The sequence below is a fragment of the Cavia porcellus genome, unplaced genomic scaffold (genome assembly GCF_034190915.1).
Source record: "Cavia porcellus strain 051 isolate PalLab524CR breed Dunkin Hartley unplaced genomic scaffold, mCavPor4.1 scaffold_25, whole genome shotgun sequence".
NCBI classification, from domain to species: Eukaryota; Metazoa; Chordata; class Mammalia; order Rodentia; family Caviidae; genus Cavia; species Cavia porcellus.
The window spans coordinates 38,334,844-38,355,306 of NW_026947508.1; the positions used below are offsets into that span (position 1 = coordinate 38,334,844).

Sequence of the window (20,463 nt, forward strand, 5' to 3'; positions counted from 1 at the left end):
TTCATAGTTGGTTAGGTGATGAAGTTGCTATATTTGTTAGGTGTATAGGCTTTGGAGTCAGTTTAAAGTTTTATTTTATTTTGTTTTGTCTTGTGGTTTTAGAAACAGGATCTTGCTGTGCAGTTCTGGTTGGTCTTGAACTCACAATGTAGCCTAGGCTGACTTCCAACTCTTGGCAATCCTGTGTGCTGGGATTGCAGGGCTGTGCCACCACACCCAGCTCAGTCTGAAATTTGACTCTCAGCTCTACCAATTGTCTATTGTGCCTTCTTTTTGGCAAGCAGCTTTACCTCTGAGAGTCTTAGTGACCTTTTCACTAAGATAACACCTATTTCATGATTGCTTCAAGGCCCATTCATTTATTCATTTTATAGCTATTAGACAGAACTGTTTGAAATTGCAAAAAATTCAACCAATTTTTCCTCACAAACAGCAATTTGACATAGTTCAGGTCTAGTAGTCTTTCAGTGCATCATTAGGGTTCTCCAGAGAGGTAGAGGATTGTGTGAGCACATATGTAAACTGGATCCTGTGATTGTTAAGACCAACAAATGTGAATCCATAGGGCATCCAGTCTGGACATTTGGGTAAGAATTAGCATTATAGCCTCAGTCTGAAGTCTGCGTGGCAGGACAGCAGGTGGGAAACTCAGACAGGGCTCTGAGGTAGGTTCTGAATTCTGAGGTCAGAACTGCAGCCTTCTCAGGACACGCCATCTTTCTTCTCAAGACCTTTAACTGCTGGGTGAAGCCCACCTCCACACTATGGTATGAGGCTAATTCTCTTTTTTTTTTTGAGACAGAGTCTCTATGCAGTTCAGGCTGGCCTTGAACTCACTTTGTAGCCCAGGCTGGTCTCAAACTCACAACAATCCTCCTGCCTTAGCCTCCCAAGTGCTGGGATTATAGGCATGAGCCACCACGCCCAGCTTAATTTGCTTTTCTTAATCAACTGATTATAAATGCAAGCCACATCCATCACTAATTTCATAACAGACTCTAGACAGGTGTTTAACTGAACATTTCACATCCCAGAGGACACAAAATCAGCCTTGCAAGTGCCAGGCACTGTTTAGGTGCTTGGGGTTACATATGAGTAAGTGAAATTGGTCAAGGTGCCAGGCAAAGTGGAGTTAGCCTGTGGTCAAGAGAGAAAATCAATAAATAGCCTCCTAAGTAAGTAACTGAATTCCATGTGAAGAGGTGAGAAGCACTGTGAGAAAAAGTAGGTGAAATGAAATTCAGGGGCTAGGGCTGGGGATTTAGCTCAGTGGCATAAGCGCCTGCCTTGCAAGTGCACAGTCCTGAGTTCGATCCCTGGTACCGGTAAACAAAAAAAAACAAAGAAATTCAGGGGCTGGGGAAGGTGGGAGGAAGCTCAGAAAGAAGTGGGAGGTGAGCCCTGACACAAAGGAGGCGAGGGGCAGCCATGTAGGGCACCCTGGGAAGAGGGCACAGCCAGCTGGAGAGGTCAGGCCAGTGCCTCTGAAAACTAAAGAAGATGGGCAGCTCAGGGGAGTAAGTAAGGGGACAACAGCAAAGAGGTCTTCAGAGATGTCTGTCTGGACAGGTTAGAAAACTAGTGTGGGATGAGAAACACATGTGTGCGAAATACCCAGCACAGTGTCCAGGCAAAGGGAACAGCCCTCATCATCTCCAGCCTTTCCCGTGCCCTGAGTCCTGGAGCACAGACCTGTGACTCTGAGCTCAGACTCTCTCCACCTTGCCTGTCAAGTTTACCCACTTCATTCCCAAACAGGAAATGTTGGAGCCCATGAACCACGAGGACCGCCTGGAAGTCCCTCAGCACGCGCCGTCCACACACATGAGAGGGTCAGAGCCACTGGGAAAGGAGACCAGGATGGAGGTGGGGTGGCCAGAGACACACAGCCCCACCCCCACTGGCATCTCCACTGTGACCACCTGCCCAGGCCAACTGCAACCCCATCCAGCTCCGTCCCATGCTTTGTTCCTGAGTCTCCAAGGCCCCCCTTCCTGTCAAACAAACCCCCCAGCCCCCGCCTGCTGCCCAAACAGGCACCTGGGGCCTCCCAGCCTGGGAATCAAAGCCTGTTTTCCAAAGGAGGCCCTGTGTTTGGAGAAACACCCATCCCCTGCTGCCCGGCCCTTCAAAGGGCCTGCATTGTTCTGTGCTGAGAAGGCGCCTCTTGACGCGGGCAGGACCCGGGGCTGACGCGGGTGGATCTCTGATCTCAGGCCAAAGCCCCCACCCCACTTGGGAGGAGGATGTAGGGCCAAGGCGGGAGCAGTTTGTCCTTGTGGCTCTGTGCCCCTTTCCATCCTCTGCCCACCTGGCCCCCCATCCCTATGTCCTTGCCCAAGCTGGACCTGGAGACCCTGACAGCAAGGTGGGTTTTTGAGGGCACCAGGACAAGAATTGAAGTAACAATGACTTTAGTAACCATGAAGAGTGTGTAAAGCGCAAGTGTGTCAGTTGGGCTGTGTGAAAAAAATACCCTCAGTTTACAGATTGCAAGACTGAGACCAGAGGAGAAATGGATCTGGGCCGTAGCCCAACTCCAGCTGGGCTCTGCTAGAGAACTCATACCCCAGACTTTCCAAGAGAAGTCAAAGCTCTCTTTCTTTTTTCAAAGAAATACTTCGCGCATACTTACTTTTTGTTCCAGTGTTGTTCTCACTGCAACTTAATTTTGGATAGAGGTCAACTTGAAATAAATTCACCTAGCAGGGAGAGAGAGCTGAGGCCACAGAGCTGGCAGCGGAGCCAGGTGCACCCAGAGGCTCACATGACATTGGGCGACCACCCTACCACCTGCTTTCCTCCTCCTGTCAGCCTCACACAGCCCAGAGCTGGCTGGGCACCTTTGCCTCTCTCCAGTGGTTCCAAAGAAGTCTCTTACAGCGCTCAGAGAGTAGGTAATCTGCCCCAAATCATCCCGAAGACCAAGGACAAACCACAACCCAGAATTACACCACGGACGCTGCTTCCATGCTCTTTCTTCCTCCCACCAGCTCCGAAGCAGGGTCGTTCTGAGTCTCTTTGCCCGTGATACCCCCAGGACCAACACTGACTTTTCAGTATGGGTGAGTGACTGAGAGCAGAGGCTGCTCAGTCAGGCAGGTCAGGGTCCAGTGCAGGTCCCCTTCCCTGCAGGGCTTCAAGCAAATACTATACTAACCCATTCTGAGCCTCAGAGTCCCCTCTGTCAAACAGGTGCAACAATTTTGCCAAATTTAGAGGCTTCTCAGAAGATTAATGAGGCGGGGCAACAGATGAAAAGTTCTTAGCATATAATAATAAACCCTCGGGAGATATCATCATGATAATTATTATTACTTCACTTTCTTTATTTGGAAGGGAGGGGAGAGGAAGGGCCAGGGTAAGGTGTGGAACTGTCTCTGTGTGTGGCTTCCTGAAGCAGATAGCAACAAGTCCTTCCCCTAGGGCTTAAGGAGCAGGAAGGGTAGGGAGGGAAGTGCTTGGGACTTGGTGATGGGTGTGCGGCAGAAAGATTTCTGATCCCAGCCTGGGATTCTTGTGTCTTACCTACTTGGCCTTAGGGGCACTAAGGGTGATTTTTTTTGACACTCAGGATGTTGCTGTCCTAGTCATCTCCGTCAGACATCTGATGATCATAGAGGTCATTTTCAGCCCCAGAGTCCTGGAAAATTCCGTAAGACTGCTTGGAGGAACAGTGTAAAAAGTGACACTTTGAACAGGCCTCTTAACTTTTCTGACACTTTGAAAGGCAAGTGGGCACTTTGGTCAAAAGTTCCAATCTCAAACATGTGTGGTGTTGCATACTTGAGATCCTAGCACTCAGGAGGTTAAGGCAGGAGGATTGCTGTGATGTCAGGCAGCCTGGGTTCAGCCTAAACGATATGGTAGTCTCAATCAATCAATCAATCAATAAAAGTTCCAATTCCAGCTGTACCATTTGTTACTTGTGTGAGCATAGGCAAGTCTCTTCACCCCTCTGGGTCTCAATTTTCCCTCCTTCCAACAAGAGCAGTAAGTCACATAGTATTGTTATTTAATATATTCTGTATGCCAAGCTTACCAGACCCCAAATGACACTGATGATGACTCACCCAAAATATCTGAAATGGGTGTATATATGTAATACAAGATTAGTGGTATTTCAGATAATTAATAAATTGTAGTTCCCGTTGGAGCTGGTCAGAGTGTAGCCTCTCTCAAAGTTGTGCCAATGGCCAAGTCCCTGCAGCTATTATATGATTTCTTATCCATAAGTTGGAATTTAAAATATCGTTCTAATCATTTTAACTTCTGGCCAAATTGAATTCTGGGAGACAAAGTTGCACATATATTTGTTTGTTTAACTTTTTGAGGCAGGATCTCCCTGTGGAGTCCAGGCTGGACTCGAACTTGCTGGTGATCCTCTTGCTTCAATATCCTGAGTGCTGGGATTACAGGCATACACCACAATACCCAGTGTAGACACAATTGTTGAAATGAATTTTTAAATGATTGCTTTTAAAAAACTATAAAAGGAATAATAAAATTACAGGAAATTTGGCAAAGAACAAATCACCCTGTCACACTTCCTTAGTTGGCTGGACAGTGAGCACTTTGGTATAAAAATAATTGCATATAAACTGGACACTGCCACAAGATAGAAGACGGTCACCACTGGCCATCCTGTAGCAGAAGCATGTGTATTAATTAACATGAAAAGGCAGGTTGAGTGAGTTTGCAGTAGGACAGAAAGTCTGTTTTTAAAATGTGCATTTACTTTTGCATAGAGAAAAATCAAAAAGAATTCATATCTAACATTGGTTACTTATCAGGGTTTGCATTGGGTCTTTTCTTTTCTTTCTTTTTTTTTTTTTTTTGTACTGGGAATTGAACTCAGGACCTTGCACTTGGCAGGCAGACACTGTGCTACTGAGCTGTACCACCAGCCTTTTATTTTCTTTTTTATGCTTTTGTATTTTTTTTAAAAATAAGAAACATGGCAGAGCTTTTATACTTGAAGAATAAAAGACTCCCAAATATATACTCATTCAATAAATGATTATTGAACTCCATCAAATAATATTCTTGAGCATCTGCTATAGGCTAAGCATTATGTTGGGTGTGGGCATACAGCAGAGAGCAGTGTCTAGAACCAGTCCAGTGTCAGCTCTTATGACTCATTTGTCCTCACACGTGCACCCCCGTTTATGGACACAGTCATATGTTAAACAGAAGCACCAGGGTACTTCCATGCCACTGATGGACTGAGCACACAGATGCCTTGATAGCAGGTCCCAAATCTGGAAGCTCAAAGCACTGGACAGAGATGGCCACCTTACATGTGGCCAGCTTCATAGAAGAAATCCAAGCACCAAGGATGGAGCCCCTGCTTTAGAGATCAGGAAGGCTTCTGGCGGTGGGGACCAACAGGTCCAGAATGCAGAAGAACACTCCTTCAGAATACTTAGTTTGCTCATACACATGAGTCCTTTGATCGGGTAAGTATTGCTGCTCAGTGTGGAAGACAGAGGATCAGACTGGAGAGCTCAAGAGCCGCAAATGATTTGAAACAGTTTATATAAAACCAGTCAGTGATTCACATCCTTTTACCTAGTTATATTCCACATCAAAGTACTTACCACAAAGAAATAACTAAGCGTATGTGCTCAGAGTTTGTAGGAGAATGTTTATTTGAGCACTTAGAGATACACAGTGTAAAAGTGAAGCGTTGTATCACTGGGTTGTAATCAGGTCCCGCCATTTAGTTGTGTGACTTTACACAAGTCACTTACTCTACTCTTTTCATGATTAAATGCCTCAATTTATAAAATTTAGATACAATAGTACCTAATTCATAAGCCGTTAATAGAAATCTAATTAGTTAATACACATAAAACACTTAAAACAATATAGAGTAATCACTATATATATGCTTAAATATATGGGAAAATGTTTAGAAGAATTTTTTTCAGTGACACAAGTAGAAAAATTATCTATCATTAAGTAAAAAGAAAAATTAAGCAAATTACCAAATGATTTGCCTCTACCGATATACTGGAAATTGAACTCAGGACCTTGCTCTTGCCAGGCAGGTGCTTGTACTGCTGAGCTATATCCCCAGCCCTTCTGCTGATATTTAAGTGGGTTTGCTCAGCAGAATCCCCACAAGGAACTAGACAGCAAATTATCAACATCACTGGTTATGGCTGGACGGCAGGATGGTACCAAAGTATTATTTTTTTCTTTTTCATCAACCATATTTTCTAAGTATTTGTCTATAATTAATGTGTACTTATTTCTTATTTTGTGACTTTATCTTACTTATTTGCTTTGGATTTTTTTGTTTATTTGTTTTGTTTTGAGACAGAGTCTCACTCTGTACAGCAAGCTGACTTTGAACTTGCTTATGTAGTCCAAATTGGCATTGAATTTACATCGATCCTCCTGCCACAGCCTCCCGAATGCTTTAAAGGCATGTGCCCACACACCCAGCATATTTTATAATTTTAAAGTATTCCCAAGTGCAAAATGATAGGTGACTTGGCTCCACCAATTAAAAGAAAAAAGATTGAGTTTTATTGCCTAATGTTCATTTATTCGCTCGGTAAATATTTAATATTTTACTATTGGCTAAGTACTACCACTCTAAGTGCTGTCCAGCAGCAAGTTCATTAGGTCCAAAACAACATTGCTAGGCTGAAAGTATAACTCAGGAGTACAGTGCTTGCCTAACATGCTTAAGACTCTGGGTTCAGGCCCGAGCACAGTAAAAGTAAAGCAAAAATCACTATGAAGAAAGGGGGAGGCAGGGAAGCAGGCATGCATACCAAGGGATCAGCTCACACTTGGTGGCACCTCCTGCCTTTAAGCACACAGGCCTTCACAGCCCTTTTCCTTCCATGATGATGGAGCTGTACAATGATTCACCACAATCAATCTCACCTTCCCTCACTGACAAGACACCTCACACCACCTGTGAAGGGACAGAGAAGAGATTTGTTGGGAGCAATCTGTCACCACTCTGAGGTCTTTCGTGTCATCTTGGCCGAGTCCTGCAACCACCTTATCAGGTGCATATCATTACCTGCTTGGGGGCTGAGGGTTGGGGTGGGCTGGGGTACAAGCTGGGACTTGAGCCTGGTTTCTTTGATAGATGCCTTCACTACCTAAGGGAGGGCCCTGCCTCTCCACACTCAATCAGCATTCCAGAGCACTCTGGGCCCAGCACGCCGCATAGGGTAGAGTCCCAGGCACTGTCTTGTTTGCCCTTCACCTGTGAGGTACAGGTGTATGGTAGGAGGCTCAGAGAGGAGTAGGCACCACCTGCCCCAGATGGCCTAGCCCTGGAGACTGGCAACCTGTCCTGCTGGTTCCATAGGTTTGACTGCATACCAGCCCCACCTTCTACCAGCCGCTCCTGAACAACATGCAGCGTCTTTGGGGTCTCAGCTTTTCTTTCCTTTTTCTGGTTTTGTACATTTCTTGGCCTCTAGCAGGATGTTGGTATAATTGTGGGAAGGCAAATAAAGCAGAAGAAACAAGAAGAGGGAAGTGTGGGAGGCATGTTTGACAACTTATCAAGCTATAGACATCAACATGTCATTTTACACAGGAATCAAAATTCTATGACTGAAAATGGGCATGCTAGGCAAAGAAAATAGAGAAAAGCTGGCTTGGAGCAATGTTCTTTGAAGTACAGTTATAGGAACTGGAGCTGTTTAACCTGGAGAAAAGTAATTTTATTTATTCAACCAACAAATATATATAAAATTTCTCTTCTGGGGAAAATATGCAAGGTGCCAGGGACACTGAAATACACCAGTTAGACATTGGGGCGGTCCTTGTGAAACCTAACATAGGTGGATGCTCACAGTCTCTACCTGAAAGTCTCTGGAGGAGACCTAGTGAGAAAACCCTTGTGTTAGGATTTTCAAGGAAATAAGTTTAATACAGGACACACAATTTATAGGATTATTTTATAATATTCAACCAAAGAGTCAAATGCAGAAGAGTTCAGGAAATCTGTCCACACACTACAGACCCAAAAAATCCAGTTGAGGGCCTGGATCTCATGGCAATGTCCTGCACAAGTCCAGCTAAAGACCTAGAACTCACAACAATGTTTCATGCAAGTCTATATCAAGGATCTGCACTGGGAAAGCCCAAAAGTCACTGGTGAAAACCAGAAAGTTTGTGCCAGCAGGATAGAGGATCTGTGCCGGCAGGCTGAGAGATTGGCACTGGAGCCAGAAGTGACACTCAAGGTAAGGACCAGAGCTGCCCCAGAGAGAGCAGCCGCCGTCGTCAGCAATAGCAAGGACATGAGTTCTTCCAGTGATGAGGAACAGCTGAGTTCGTATCAGCTGAGTTCATGACAGGGAAACCAGCTGACAAGCTTCTCCAAGAGAATCAACAGCGCACCATCTTCCCCTCTAGTTCTGTTTTTATACTGTCGCCAACAAATCTTAGGCGGACCATCCACACCCAGAACCATGCTGACTGGTTCAGGTGGGTGTTACAAATTGCTCATTAGTTAATCCACCATACCTTGATCTACATGAGTGCAGAAGACAGACTTGGGGATTGTTGTGTGGATATTTTCATGAGTGATTTCCTGGAGGAGGAAGTGCTTGAGTGACTGAAATGACAAAAATTTATTTTTCATTGTTCTGGAGACTGAGCAACTCAAGATCAAGGTACTAGCTAGTTCAGTTCCTGGTGAGGGCTCTCTTCTGGGCTGCTCCTCCTTCCTGAACTCTTTTGCCCTCAGTTTCAGTGGCAAGACACATTCTTTACCTGCTCCCATTCATACACTCATGTGTATATATGTACTCATGCACATGTACTACCTGCATGTACACTGACATGCATGTACACACTCCCACATGCACCCTTACCTTCTGTTTCACCATGCAGTTTTTTTGTTTTGTTTTGTTTGTTTGTTTTACCAGGGATCTAACAAACTCCTGACCTCACACTTGCCAGGCAGGTGCTTATGCCATTGAGCTAAATCCCCCACCCCTGGAGCTATTGTTTTCAACTAAGGCAAACACCCACCTGGATTTTAGCATCCTCCCTTCTCTCAATTTTCGAAATCTTGTACTTCTTATCATCCCCTCTTCTTGGGGATTTTCCACTTCTCCTTCTTAATCAGATCCTTCTGTTAGCCTAGGTAGGTAAGCAAATCACTTTGTTACCCAGAAACAAAAGCCAACTGCCTCAACCTTCCCTGCTTCGTACCACTCTGCTCTCCCTTCCACTGCCATGCTCTCCCAGGGGCTCTCTGCTCAGCCGGGTGTCCACACTCCTGCTCACCTTTTCTGGCACTTCCAGGAGGTAGAAGTAATGTGCCATAAACTGCACCTCTATAGAATGTACAGTCAGACAAGTTCCACCGTATGGGAAAGCGTGGCCACAATTGAGAGGTACCTCCAAGTGTCCTATGCCCCTTACTAGCTTCTCACTCTGTCATGTGTTAACACTAAAGTACCAATGAATGAATCCAATGGGAAAGGTAATTTTGCCTCATACATGTCTCAGAACTACTTTAAAACCAATCTGTCCAGAACCAGAGTGGTGGACCAAACCCACGCCTCCCTCACCACCTGCTAATGCTAGTGCAAGCCAGGGGCCAACGCTGCAAACCTTCTCAGTTACCCAGTTCCCTTTCCCACCTCCATCCGCACCATCACCACCTTAACACCAACTCCTGAACTCTCCATCACCCACCCTCATACAAGCAGCGCTCTCCTAACAACCTCCTGTATCGTGTTGCTGCACAAACGTCTCCAAGCTGCACCCCCTCCGATCTTTTCTGAAAGCATACGTGACCATGGAAACTCCATCCTTGCTTAAAATATGACAGTCAGTGGGAGGGTAGCTCAGTGTGAAGCACTTGCCTAACATTCACAAGGATCTAGGTCCAAACCCCAACATTGAAAAATATCAGTGGCAAAATCTAAAATCCACAGCACGATCTAGAAGGTTGGCAAAGTCTAGCCTCTCCTCTTCTTTCCAGTTTCCCCTTACCCACTGCCCCTGGACCCTGCGCTCTTAGCACACTGGCTTCATTGTACTCAGTTTCCCTGAGGTTCCTCCTGTCACAGGACCTTAAGGAACACTCTGTTCCTTATCTGAAGTACTCTTCCCATGCTTCAAGTACTGGGTCGTTTCTCATTGCCTCAGAGAAGCCTTGCTTGACTTCCCTAAATCAATTATCTTGGTTTTGGTTTTGGTTTGTTTGTTAGTTTGTTTTCAGACATAGCTTCTCCATGTAGTCCAAACTGGCCTTGAACTCACCTATGTATCCTAGGCTGGCTTTGAATTTGCAATGATCTTTCTTCTGCCCGTCTCCTGAGAGCTGGGATTACAGGCGTGCATCACCATACCCAGCTCTTGAGTATTTTTGCTTGGTACTTTGCACCTCATTTTGTAGTATGTGCCACTATGTTCTGTGATTACCTGTTTGCCCGTTTGCCTTATAATTCATTTCTCTTACTGAACTCCTATGGATGGCACCAGGGCTGTCTGCTTCCTGATCTCCTCAGGGCCTGACCTAGTAGACCTAGTCCCTAGTCATGAATATGTGTGAAATTAATGAGTATACCAGGCACATCTGTAGGAGGCCATGCTCTTCTGTATATTTGATTGTGTCTATTCCTGCATCACCAGTTTCACCAGGTGGGTATTTCATTTCTCATAGATGAAGTCACCTAGGCTCAAAAAATCCTAGAAACCTACCCCTGGTCGCACAGCTGAAAGTAAATGAACTGTAGCAAGAACCAAGCCAAGCTTTTCACCAGCCAGCACCACTGCCTGGAAAGAGGGAGGAAGCATTGCGGTCTGCAGTCCCATGCTCTGGGGGCCTGCACACATGAGGTTACAGCACTTGAGAATCAGCAGTGAAGCGGACTTGCTTGCATCTCCAAATGTAGTAACTAAGATACAAAAGGCCTTGTGAACAGTCTGGAGTTATTCAGCAAAATGTCAGAACTGGGCTTACCTGGGGATCAGGACCTTTTTTTGGCAACTGGCACAACAGAACAGGCAAGTGAAAGTATCACCTGCATGCTATGAGATCACTAGCCTCCCACCCCCAGAAAGGTCTGAACTGGCTTCAGGGCTTCTCTTCTGGTTCACACTTGCTACCCTGAGTCATCTTGGCTTTGAGAAATGCTCGTGCCTGGAACTGCTCTGATGACCTATAACCAGCATCAAGGAGTGTCCAACCAAAGGGGAAGCAAGGTAGGAGATGTACCGTGTCCCCGGAGTCAACTCAAGTGTTAAGACAGGAGCTGGCAACCTGACCCAGGAGCTGACCTTTCACCTCAGCTTGAAACGAAACTGTCTGGTTTTAGGATGGCTTTTTAAGGATGGCCTGCATCAGCCATCATCTTCCCTCCAGCATACAGTGTGGAAGCATGAGGGGGTGGACCTCTGGTTGAGAGTGCCAGGTGCCCATGTGCTCCAGGTAGATAATCATCCAGAATCCAACTGGACTAGAATCAAGAGCCTCGGGCAAAGGAGCTGCTTGGGCCTGAGCCCTCCTGCCTGCCTTTCTAGCTGCAGCAACCTGTGCTAGGGGTGGAGTGCCTGGAGTCTTCCTGACTGGCTGAGTGACAGAACCTCTGACTGGCAGTACGGGCACTCTGCCTCCCTGGGAAGAAGGCTCCACTTGAAGAACCATATTTTTCTTTGCAAGCCCACAGTTCACACCTTTATTGTAGGAATTACCAAATACAGTAGTGCTTCTCAAATTATTTACAGCTCACTTCAAACCCAACTTTTTCTGTCACGACCCTTGGATGTTATGCCAATGTCAAATAACTATAATATACTTCTAAAAATTGTTCTGAATTTGGGTATTTAACTCATTAAGGACAAGTAAGGATTTGCAGGTCATCATGACCTGTTGGTCACACTTTGAGTAGCACTGGAATAAAGGACTTGTTATGGAGGATAAGTAGGGAAACCCATCTGCTGCCCTGGAGGAACACAGACTTTAGAGAAATACAGCTGGTTTCAAATTCTGCCATCCCACTAACTGGCTGCGAAAGCCTTGGTAAGTCACTTCTGTTTGCTGAGCTTCAGTTTCTTTTTCTGGACAATGATAGCCTTGAAGTTTCTTTAACATTGAGAGGGCTGACCCTCTTCCCTGACCTCAGGGCTGGATACTTTACCTAAGTATGGCCAGTTAGCAGGTTCAATCATCCCGGTCCTATGACTGGTCTGGAAGTGGGCAGCCACTGATCCACAGGAGGTTTGCTTTGGGTTCCTTACCAGGTGTACTGTGAAGAGATGCTCTAGCATAGTAGAATTGCTTAGCACAAGGTGTTAAAAAGTGGCAAGACAGAGGAAACCAAGCTAAACCTTGAGGAGAAACAATGTATCAGTCACCTAGATCATGATGGAGTCTGGAGCTGGATTAAGCAGGAAGCTTTCTGCTGGGCGCTATGCATATTTTTTTTTTCTTAAGCCAATCTCAGTTTAATTTTGTCACCTGCAACCAAAATATTTTAATATATTTATGATTCTGTGAGGTCATATATGAAAAAGGCCTCCCACCATGTTTGACACAAACACCCAATGAAAGGCCGCTATTGTGATTATCTTTAACATCAAGAACCCATTGAGTATCTATTCTGTGACATGGGGATATAGAAATAAATCAGATAAAATCTCTGTCTTCAAGAACTTCCCAGTCTATAAAGGGGTATCAAGCAAAGAGACTCAGGGAAAAATCATCAGGGCAGAAGAGGATGAATGAAGGACTCGAAGAGTGAGAGAGAGAGAGAGAGAGAGAGAGAGAGAGAGAGAGAGAGAGAGACCATGCCCACTAGGGACATAGCTGGAGCTTCTGCCATTTGTACCTCTTTTTCCTAGCCGTGCTCCCTCCTTGGATGCTATCAGCTCTCCTCCCCTTCTTTGGCTGCCCATTGACACATGCGTTCAGAATGGGTCAGGTTGGAAAAGGCAGTTTAAGGATCAGTTGCAGAAACTAACCGAAGAGGCTGAGGTATGAGTTATATATTGTCTGTCCCTGACCCTCCAAGTTCTTTCAATGACTCTGTAGAGTCATGAGTAAAAAACATAATTTGGAAGCCTAAAGTGCTGGTCATTTACCCAGGCCTGTGACTAAAATTTTATCAATTTTCCCAAGGCCATGTGGCGTGTACAAGTAGATAAAGCATAGAGAAAGGGCTTTGTCAAAAAGATCTGATCTCCATTACTGACTGCATGACGTTTTGCCCACAGGTCAGTTTCTCTGAGTCCTTATTTCCTGACTTATAAAGTGGAGATAATAATAGCACTGTGATAATGTAGAGCATACAATGTATGGTAGTATTTTTTAAATGGGCTTTGTTTTTGCACTTACATATACCCAAAATATTTTATCTTTATTAAAATCAGACCAACCTAATTAAACATTGTCTAGAATTAAGAGATAGCATTAAATCATTTGATTCCAGAAAATGTTAAAAAATTGGGGGCCAAAACATAAAAAAATAAACACTTCTTTCTTGTCCCAGTGTTATCAATATAATAACTTTTTGTGTATTAATCTACCTTAACATCTCCATTCACTGGCATTTTACCTTACCATAAAAAGTCTTATATGCAATTTCTTTGCAAAGGTTTCCCTCCCGCCAAGGATATAAACAAAAACACTAGGCAGACACTCTTCAAAGCTTTCTTTTCCTAAGAGATGGAAGTGTAACCCAGTGGTGGAAGGTTTGCCTTAGAATGCCCACGGGCCTGGTTCAATTCCCAACACTCCCCTCAAAAAAGTTTTATTTCTCAAAGTTCATGTCAAAGTTCTACAACTGTTTCTGATCAGTTTACTGTTCTTGCTTGCTTGAGTGAGACCAGAGAAAACCTACCTCACACACTCATAAGAAAGTACTGATATTCAGTAATTTTCTTTTTCTGTCATCACATTTCTATTTCATTAATTAACGTATCGTATAGTTCTGCAAGTTCTTCTGTTAGTCTGTCTCTTCTGCTTGCATGAATAGCCTGCTGATGCCAAGGAGTCGATGACTCAGTTCGTCTACTGCTAATAATTTCTCAATCTCTGTAAGAGACAGTGAGTTCTTAACTCTCGTTAACAACCATAAGTACAGAGACTCCTTAACTTTTGGCTATCCTGGTCATTTTATGAAGGTCAGTTTTGTCTTCTTCCATCCTTTCAACACCAGCAGAGTTCATTGTGCAGCTGTCCATGCATCTGATATGTGACTTCCACAGTGGCCTTACATTCTCCTGACCAGCTGCATCCCAGAAGTGAAAGCGCTGTTTTAAAGTTTCCTAATGGGACTTTCATTTCCTCAGTGTTAAATCCCTTGGTAGGTGAATTCATTGAACAGCAGGCTGTATGAGACAGTGATCCTTCCAACACAGTCCAAACGCGAAAGATCAAAGGGGAAGGAGTGAAATGAAGGGGTCCTGGACAGAACAGATGTCTGGTCTGAGAGTTCATTCCCCACTTCCAGGTGCAGATGAGTGTCCCAAATTGATATGCTTCTTACTGCTTTAGCAATTCTCTTTCAAAGTGATCCAGCTACAAATCAGATCCCAAATCAGAGTCCTGACCCAAATGAGAAAGCATTGACAGGCTTTTCCATGCAGGAGGAAAACACTCCAGGATCATTCAGCCCACAATTCCACATAGCTCTATTATTTTTTTAAATATAAAACAAGTCTTTTATTTTTCAAGTTTTTGAAAAACAGGTTCATACTTGAGTTGGCTGTGAAGTCTATTATTTTTAAGGAGGTCAATTGTAGGGAAAATCCTGATAACACAGAAAAGATTCCTGGTCTGCTCAGCATACAGCACTCCTCACTGGCTTCACCATTTTGATGCTTCTTAAACAAGCTGTGTCCTGGAGATGTTCACTGTGCTGTCAAAGACGCACTGTCCTCTTGGTATCTTCCCCCACTTTCCCCTCCCATTACCCCCCACGGATCACGTCAATTGCCAAATCCTGTCTGCTTATGCTCTGTAGCGGGTTTTCCAGGCCACCTTCCTGTCTGTCCTCTCCCTTCCCTGCTGCCCAGCCTCAGCTCTACATCTCCGATGGGCTTCTCAGCACTTCTTCCCTGCAGCACATTCCGGAACTTTCTACTGCACAGAAATAAGTGACAAATCTCAAGTAGGGACTGGTGAGCATCTGGAAACCTTTCTTAGCTTTCCTTTCTCTAACAAGTACAATCAGTACCCCACCCACAACACCTTAGCCCTTCTTGAAAGCCTCCTCCAGATTTAGTGGAGGGTTCCTGTACATACTGGTGTCTTGTTACTTTGTGTAGTCCCATCTGTCTGCAGGAGTGCATTCTCTAGCTGCAGGAGCTAGCTTATCCACCTGGACAGCATTGCACAGCCATTTTGTTAATACTCCTGGAAGCAATCCTCAATCACTGTGTACCTATAGGTGTCAGTAGGCAGGTCATCCAATTCCCTTGCCCCTCTGTGGAACAATGCTGAAAGGTATTCTGCACAGTCTTTTAGAGCACCCTCAGTGGGACTGTCATACTAGCAGCAGCTCCTTCATTGTGCTTCCTGGGAATATCTTCTCAAATGAAGTGCTTGCGCCTAAATCCCTGATTCAGCCTCTACTTTGCAGAGTACCCAAATCAAGACCGTTTCAAAGCTGCATTCCTATCACACCATCTTATCCCCCTTAACTGTGGCCAGCATTTCTGTGCCCTTTACCTATAATGGCTTCCTACTTCTCGTCCGTCATCACCTAACTATTTTTCAAGAATTCACTCAGGTCTTTTTTTATAAGAAAAGCACAAGGAGTGGTTGCTCAACTCTTTGAACTTTGAAAAGAACAGTTATCCCTTCTTTTTGATATAACCTTTGTTCTCCAGGTCCTTTGGCCTAGTCAAATCTATTGACAAAACTGCCATGGCCAACTTTGTTCTATTGGTTACTTGCTACAAACTTAACATTTCCTAGAACTGCCTCAGTCCCAGGTTCACACTTTTCTGTCTCTTTGACTCCAGGAGCATCTGCTCTATGAGATTATCAACTTCTCTAATCAGCTCCTCCTTATCTTTCAACCCCTCCAGCCCAGGCCTAACCTACCACTCCATACTGGAATTTGCGCCTAAACTCACCAGTCTCTTGACCCCTTCCATCTCTCCAACTGCACAGAACCCAGCCCTGCATCAATCTCCTTACTGTCTTTCCCAGTGGTCTCAGAAATACTGCAAAGCAGTTAAAGAGAATTCACAGAAGTTACTTGTGTAGTACTGACTCCATCACTATTTACTATACGACCCCGGGCAGCTATGTAGGTTATTTGCCTGCAAGTTTCTATAAAGAGAAAAATAATAAAGCATACTGCTTATTGAGGTTCAGTTTTTAAACACCAAAGACACAGCAACCCCTTAATGACCAGTTATATTGATATTTTTGTATTACCATGTGCCAGAATTAATTCCTCTAATAAGGCATTTAGAATTAAGCCTGTCACAGGGTAGATGCTCTAGAAATACTAGTGGCTATTGTGATCACTTGTTTCCTAGGGCAGCTGTAACAAATTACTACAAACCGGGTGGCTTACAGCATCAAAAATGTGTTTTCCCACAGTTTTGAATGCCAGATGTCCGAAATCAAGATCTGTGCAGGCGTGGCTCCTTTTGAAGCTCTGAGGAAGAATCTGTTCTCTGCTTTTTTCCTAACTTCTAGCAGCTGCCCCTTGGTCTGTAGCTGTGTAACTTGTTTCTACAACTGTATACACATGACCCCCTCCTCTGTGTCTCAGTCTCCAGTTCCCCTCTGACTTGCTGTTATAAGTATACCTGTCATTGTATTTAGGACCCACTCTAAATCCAGGATAATCTCTTCTAAAGATCCTTAACTTAATTACGTCCACAAAGACTCTTTTTCCCCAGCTTAGGTCACATTCACAGGTTCCACTGATAAGGATTGGAACATATCATTTTGGGGACACTATTCTCAACCCTCTATAATTTTTCTCTGTTATAAAGAGTTTCAATGAAAAGGTGAGAATGGAAACCAGATTGCTGAGGATTAAGAGATAAAAGTTAAGAAGGAATACAGATGGAAGGATGCTTGGACCAAAAAAGGGATTTTTATTTCTTACCTGGCAGGAACTTACACCACTGAGCTAAACCTCTGGCCCATAGGGATTTTTATTCCTGTATAAAATGTAATAAACTTTTGAGCCTCTTGGGAGAAAAATAGGTGGAGACACAGGAAGGACTTCAAAGATCTTACAGATTTATAAGAAATGGAGTGAGGATCTGGCCCCAGAACAGACTCACCATTAAAAAAAAAAAAAAAAACTGGGGTTCATTGGATAATTCAATAAACCCCAGAACGGGCCAGCCACAGACCAAGAGTAGGCCATGCAACAAGTCGGAACAGAGGAATAGCCGGAGGAAAGAAAGGTGAACCAAGGAACCACCAACGGCAAGAGAAAACATAACCAACCAAGCCTTTGCTGGAGGAGCTTGAGACTTAAAAGGGCTGACTCAGAGATCATTCACTGGGCAGCTTACAAAGCACTCATTAGTTTGTCATCTGAAGCACCGAATACTGCTGCAAGGCAGCAGAGCTATAATATCCCTTGGATGGAGGACGAAATGGAGACCCAGAGAGGTACTGGAGTTACTGATGGACACACAAGTTAGTTGGAGTGTTCCTCAGCGTCCTCAGTTGAGGAGCAGGGAACTCAACGAAGTCCTTTGTCCAGCAGCAAATAGGGACATTCATTGCGGCCACCATCCAGAAATAGGCACTTTTTTAAAATACTTGTTTCTCATTTAACTCTCCTCCCTGTGCATCTACAAGATGGTTCTTTCCTGGCATGCCACTTGTCAGATTTTTCTCAAGAACTTTTGAGAGTGCCTGTTACTCCTTTATCCCTTCACAATAGGTGTTGTCCAAGCACTTCCATCTAAACTCTTCCAAAATGAGTGAGGGCAGTCTTCAGGTCTAATTCTTGAACTCCAGTCTATGATTTCCAACCTACTAGGCCCAGTGGTGCTGACTCCAGATTCAGAGATCCAGTGCCTGCTGCATACGGCAACACAGCTAAATACAAAGTCCAGTGCCACAGACTTCAAACCCAACAGACCCAAAACCAGATTCATTTTCTCTCTTCTAATGCATTAGTATCTTTTGACCCTTCTTCCTTCTCATGACATTATGGCCTAATTCAAGCCCACATAGCTAACGTTCTCAGTGGTCTTCTGTCTTCTGTAACATCCTTATCTACAGAGGCTTTTCCGGTCTTATCTGTCTCCTAGTCTTTGTTCAGCCCCTGCTGTTCACTCCTGAGTCCCGGGTATCCACACTACCTCAATGGGAATAATTTTTCCCTTCTGTCAGATGAGGACTCTGAAATCCACATGAACCATGCAGCTAGAAACAAGACTAGCACTTGCATCCAGCTCTATGTGACTGCCCATAGGCCAAGGCTCCTCCTGCCATGCCTGCTCAAAAGGAACAAGGGAGAAAAGAAGCCACTTTCTAAGAATGACTATGTTCCCACATAGTAGGGAATTTTTCACTTACTACCTCACTCGCTATAATCTGGAAGGTAAATAATATCAGCACCAGCATACAAAGGAGGAAAGTATAGCCAAGGGAGTGCAACCAGCTCCTCGGTCATCTACTGAGGCAAGTTCATCCAGACACAGAATCCCACCCCTCTAAAGTGTCCACTTCCCCCAGGCCCTGCACACGCATCTCAGCAGGAGCCCTCTGGATCAGCAGCGCTAACCCTGATACCTGGCTCGGACCGTGACTTAATTTGGAGATAGGGTCTTTGTAGAGGCAATCAAGTAAAAATAGTCATTAGGAGTAGGCCCTAGCCCAATATGACTGGTGTCTTTATAAAAGAAAGGAAATTTGGACACAAAAGCAACATGCATAGAGGAAAAAAGATCTAATAAGACAAGAAAAAAAGCAAGGAACCCCAATACTGCCAGAAGCAATAAGAGGCATCTGGACAGATCCTTCCCCACAGCCCTCAGGAGAAGCAACCCTGGCAACACCTTGATTGCAGACTCCCACTCTCTGGAACTGTGGGCTGATGAATTTCTGTTGTTTAAGTCACCCATCTATGGGACACTGCTGGACAGCCCCAGTAAATTAACATCAGGAGAAAAATAACACCCAACATGGGCTCCTGATGATGCTCTCAAACAAATGATTTTCATGCTTTCAAATTTTTAAATGTTGTACTGAAGAAAATTGGGAAAAGATTAGACAAGTGTAAAGAAAAAGATTAAAAACACATATCCATTCACATTACTGTTGGCATTTTTGTTGCAGGAAGCTGAGTTAGTTAGAAATATTCTAGGCAGTGAGACAGGGCTAGGTCCTCAAAGGAGCCAGGGCATAAGCCCAGATACCTGGCAGCTGCGGGGCAGACATACACCTCTTGCTGTGGGCCAGGCCTCAAGACAAAAGACCAAATAAATGCACCCATATCCTGAGGATTAATATTCTAAATAGTTCCCTATCACCCTGAGGAAGCCAGGAGTCCCATTCCAACCCCCTAGGGAAGAAGAGTCACTGCTCCTTAAAAATGCCTGCTTTCTACGTGACTGGCTTCCCCATCTGTCCCCAAGGTAATCAATTTTACCTAAACTACTAATCTTATTGGCTAACTTTAGATATGTCCCACCTTATGCCCATCTGCCTTATGAGTTCCTAGTTTTCCCCACCTTGAGCACGTCTCACCCCATGATTTTGCTCTATAAAAGTCCCTAGAAAAGACAGAGTCCTTGGCAACCTGCGTGGGACTCCTTCTGTCTCTCTTCAGACAGAAGATTTCTTTCTCTTAATAAATATATTCTACTCTTCATCTCCATTATTTCTAAAATTCATTCTTCGATTTTAGAGAACACCAACTCCTACCGAACATAGTAGGTTGAGAGTTTCATTCCCCTTTATCATTTTGGTGAATTTTCTTGTATTTTTTTGTTTGCTCCCGTCTCCCCTTCCCATGGAGCTGCTAGAATCTCCGGGCTGCTGTGAAGCTTGAAAGAGCCTGAATGAAGTAAACTTACCTCACAGTTCAGCACGCTGCACAGCAGATATTATGCATATTTATAGAGACAATGTATAAAATGAGAGTCATGCTGTTTTATAACTTCCTCTCTTCACCTACTAGCTTGATTATTTCCCCACATTTAAAATTCTTCAGCAGCACGGCATTTATTTTCTGCATAACCTTTCATCTACAAACATTGCAAAATCTGGTTACCCAATTCTTTTTCCTTGGACATTTATATAATTGCCAATTTTTCCTGGTTATAAATAAGGCTGAGATAAATCCTCCTGAATTTAAAATACACCTCAGAAACAGCATTGTTACATCAAAGCGTATCTCCTGTAAAGCCTTTTGTATGGACTGTGAGATGGTCCTGCTGGGCGGCCCCGCAATTTACCTCCCCAGCAGTGACACAGCCACTTACTTCCCCAACCTTACCAGCATCTGGTGTTTTCTCTATTATTGT

At 44.3% G+C, this 20,463-nt stretch overlaps 1 long non-coding RNA gene and 1 pseudogene across 1 annotated transcript; both read right to left on the reverse strand.

The window, feature by feature from the left end:
• Positions 1-5,646: 5,646 nt before the first annotated feature.
• Positions 5,647-20,147, reverse strand: LOC134472839 (uncharacterized). The gene is made up of 4 exons (XR_010042815.1): positions 20,014-20,147; positions 9,019-9,129; positions 8,509-8,599; positions 5,647-6,934 (listed from the first exon to the last, which is right to left on the reverse strand). It is a non-coding gene; the product is annotated as an uncharacterized LOC134472839 (long non-coding RNA).
• LOC134472852 (ADP-ribosylation factor-like protein 4A) lies at positions 13,894-16,104 on the reverse strand (annotated as a pseudogene).
• Positions 20,148-20,463: the final 316 nt, after the last annotated feature.